At 37.6% G+C, this 4,420-nt stretch overlaps 1 non-coding gene across 1 annotated transcript; it reads left to right on the forward strand.

The window, feature by feature from the left end:
- The first annotated feature begins 339 nt into the window (after positions 1 to 339).
- On the forward strand, positions 340 to 446 carry LOC115724369 (small nucleolar RNA R71). Its single transcript, XR_004013162.2, has one exon. It is a non-coding gene; the product is annotated as a small nucleolar RNA R71 (small nucleolar RNA).
- The last annotated feature ends 3,974 nt before the right edge of the window (positions 447 to 4,420 follow it).

The raw sequence follows: 4,420 nt of genomic DNA on the forward strand, positions 1-4,420 counted from the left end.
CCACAAAACACACATGAGACATCATCACTTTGAATGGCAGCAGCTGGTTGAATATTTTTAGCGTTCCCAATACTCAAATTCTTCAAAACATTCGTCATGGAAGCCATTTGAGCTGTCAAAGCTGTTATTGCATCTACCTCAAGGACTCCCGCCACTTTTCTACTTGTTGGAGCTCTAGTGTTGGACCATTGGTAGTTGTTACTTGCAATGGTCTCCAAAATCTCAAATGCTTCGTTGTAAGACTTCGACAAAATAGCACCATTGGCTGATGCATCTAACACCATTCGAGAAGCTGCATTCAAACCATTATAAAAAGTCTCCATCTGAATACAATGTGGAATGCCATGATGTGGACACTTTCGCAAAAGCTCCTTAAACCTCTCCCACGCATCACTTGTGGACTCATCTTCAAGTTGCTGAAAAGACATGATCTCACTTCTGAATTTTGCATTTCTAGTAGGAGGAAAGTATTTCCTCAGAAACTTCTCATCAAGGTCATTCCAATTGGTCACAGAATCAGGCGGCAAAGTGTTGAGCCATGATCTAGCTCGGTCCCGTAGTGAGAATGGGAATAGCTTCAACCTTAACACCTCTTCACTCACTCTTTGGATCTTGAAAGAATCGCTCACCTCCAAAAATGAACGGAGATGGAGGTGAGGATCTTCAGTTGGCATCCCACTGAATTGCCCCACGGTTTGGAGCATTTGAAACATCACTGGCTTAAGCTCAAACTGCGGTGCTTGTATTTCAGGCCTCACAATGCCTGGATTGAGCTCATTAAACATGGGGGCTGCATACTCCCTTATAGCCCTTGCTCGATCATCTGCCAATATGATGGGATTAACAATTTGTGGAGCAACCCCATCATCATCAAAATTTTCAGCCATGATGTCTCGGCCCTTAGCCTTTTGAACCCTTCTTCTTCTTCGGAATGTACGTTCAATCTCGGGATCAATAGGGGCAAGTTCAAAGTCCTCTTGTTGGTTCATACACTATAGATACCTGAGATTTCAAAGACAAACCAGCAAGATTAAAAGCACAAAAATTCTTAGAATATCAATTAGTTGATAAAACAAAATTTAGAACTTAAAGTCCCCGGCAACGGCGCCAAAAATTTGTTGTGAAAATTATATTGCTTTATAATTGCGCAAGTGTACACAATCACAAACAAGTAATACAATGATAAGTAAATCAAAGTTCGTCTCCACATGGACTTTTTACTAAATAATGCTAAATCAACTAAGAGCAATTCCAAGAATTTCAAATAAAAATAAAATAAAATCACACATCAATTCACAAGAAAAATTTATAGCCTTGAATCTAAACTTGAGAACTAATTTTTTTAAACTAAATAAACTAAGAATAAGAAACTAAAAGTGATTAAAATGGTGGTAATTTCAGATTAGGAAAATAGACTTGGGTGATTAATTTCCACTTGTATGTCCCAGTTGATACAGCAATGACCCAGCAATGACTCAGCAATCCTGGCAGAGTTAACAAATTTCAAAAAAACCAGCAAGCTTTTTCCAAAACTTGCAATAAACCATTCATAATCTCACAATGCATTCCTACATCAGTTTAGATCACAAATAGCCCAATAAAGCATCAAATCCTTAGTTTTACAAGGTAGCAAAATATTCCTATTTCACTACTAATTATGTAACGCTCTAATGCTAAGGCACGCTACAGTGCTTTTTCAATTATTGTGCAATCTTTGCTAATCAAAGAAATTTCTCGAAAAACGTGTCAAATTAAAACTTTTGCATTAAATACTAAACTTTGTAATTTAATAAAATATTTACAAGTGTCGGGATCCCGTTTTTTTATAAAACTTTATAAAATTTACTTTTCAAGCATACATTCCAAAATATACAGATTTACAGGTCGCACAGCGACTTTCCAAAATACAACTCCCAGATGTCCCGAGACCGAACACTCCAGGTCGCGCTGCTTGACATGTACAATCTCACCCGAGCTCAGGTTCACTCCTGTTCAGCTTTCGCCTTTCCTTTACCTACACATGAAAGTAGAAACTGTGAGTCGACAGACTCAGTAAGAAATGCATATAACATATCACATAAATTCCGACCTGTAAATAGGCGCCCATACACCTATCTACGGGGCTTAACAGATGAGCAAGAACGTTCTAACTGCTTGTGCTACTGATCATGATATCACTCCTACTAACACTATAATCGTGCTGTAGGACCGGCACTATGCTCGTGCCGCTATGATAGCATCAATAACATCCAAAAGTATGATTGGCCATGATATCACTCTTAACCAGTACGATGCCTGTACTGCTGAACCGACACAATGGTTGTGTCGCTATGATAGTACCAAAACATACTTTCCAGGGTGAATAACACTCTTAACCAGTACGATGCCTGTACTGCTGAACCGACACAATGGTTGTGTCGCTATGATATCAGCCAAACACATACAAGGATACACATAGCATGCATATATATATATATCATACACCCAGATATTTATATCACACGTTATATTCAGTTCTTACCTGTTTTCCGAATTCAAACGTGCTGGCTGACCTGAACGGAAATCTCGTGCTAGATGGATGCCCTAATCACATTTTGAAACCGGGTAAGTTACATGATTCAAAACCCTAATCCCGGGAAATCCAAAACCAAAACCCTAGGTTCTGCTATGCTCTTAATGGGTTATTCTAACTCTGGAAATGGGGAAACACCCAACCGAGGCATCGAAATGGCAAAAATTGAGAAAATGAAAGGCTCGGGGAACCCTGCCAAAACCGGCTAGCCGGTTTTTGTGGCACTGCAAACCGGCTAGCCGGTTTGCACCAGGTTTCCCAAAACCTCTCATTTGTTGCTCAATCTTCCACCAATCGCCATGAAACTTTCCAGAGCACCTATACAATATATAAGCAACAAAATCCAGGCAGTATTTCACAGAACAAACCAACAAATCACAACTTGCCATTAAAGCTCAAAGCTTTGAACTCTAAACTTAAAATTGCATAAAACCATCAACACCAATCAAAACCTGCTGCAAGGAGTTAAAATCAACTCAACAAGACCCTAAAATTTGAACCCTAGGCATATGAGAACCTAACAGCTCCTATTACTCCAAAACACCATTTCAACCTAACTTACAAACTTGAAAACTAAGAAGGGTTTCATTAGAACTTACCTTAGATGATTTTCCCCCTTGGATTCCTTGCTGAACTTAGAAAATTGGAAGAGAAGATTGATTCTTGCCCTTACTTTGTTCCAGCCGAAAGAAAGAGAGAGAGAGTTCAAGAAAATGCCTTAATTTCTAATTTCTTCCTTTTTCTTAATTTCCTCAAATGAAAAGAGTTTTTTCCCAATTAACTCTTGCTGAAATAATATTTGGCTAGGTGTCAATCACCTAGGGCAGCCACCTACCCCTCACCAAATAAGAAAAGACTAAAAAGCCCTTAAGGTTAAAACTTGGTTAATTCTAAAGCTAGGGGTAAAATGGTCAATTCCATAACCCCGCTCAATCCCGATAAAATATTTTCTCTAAAATATTTCCCACTATGAAATAAGGTTCTAAACTTACCCATGTGATCAATCTAGCCATCCATCGCATTTTCCGTTGTCGCCGAACAAAATTTACAAAAATATTATATTCCACATATAAACTATATAATACCCCTAGAGTTTAATAAAATCTCCGGAATTGAGAAATTATAACTCTAATATTTATTTCTAAATATTGGGGTCCACAATTAAATAAATTCACAAATAATAATAAAATAATAAAAATTAGTGCTAATTGCCTTTACTAATCCAAATTACCTAAGCGGTCATTACAAATTAATACCTAAAAGAAAAGGTAAAAATCATGCATCAATTAGAGGGGTTCAACTAGGTCTTACTTTTCCAAGTAAGATCTAGCTTGCTAAATGTTAAAAATGGCCAAAAATTAACATTCAATCAACATTTCATCACATCTAATTGAACTAAGACAAGATTACTTCATCATTGCAAAATCAAAACACTAGTCCATACAAGGGTTTATAACCACCCAAATCCCAAAGAGTTTAGTTCATAGCTGAAATTAAAAACAACAAACCAGAAAATAAATTGTTCATGGAGTTAAAGAGCAACTTAGAGAGAAGAAAATGATACAAAATGAAGTGGAGAGCAAGAGAAATGAGTGGTGAGCTCAAATCCTTTCTTTGGAAGTTGCCTTCTTCTCCTTCTTCTCAATCTTCTTCTTCTTCTTCCTTTGTACTCTTTTTCTCTGTACTTAATTTCTTTTTGCTGCTGTAAGTTTCGTACCCCTACCTTTCAAAGTGCAGCCACCCTCTCCATTATGACCTCTTTTCCTTTTTGCCCCCCAATTAGGGTACCAAAGTTTACCCTAATTGGAAATCCCAATCATCACCCACTTGTCCTTCATTTTTCCACAT

Source organism: Cannabis sativa, chromosome 9, assembly GCF_029168945.1.
Source record: "Cannabis sativa cultivar Pink pepper isolate KNU-18-1 chromosome 9, ASM2916894v1, whole genome shotgun sequence".
Taxonomy (NCBI): domain Eukaryota; kingdom Viridiplantae; phylum Streptophyta; class Magnoliopsida; order Rosales; family Cannabaceae; genus Cannabis; species Cannabis sativa.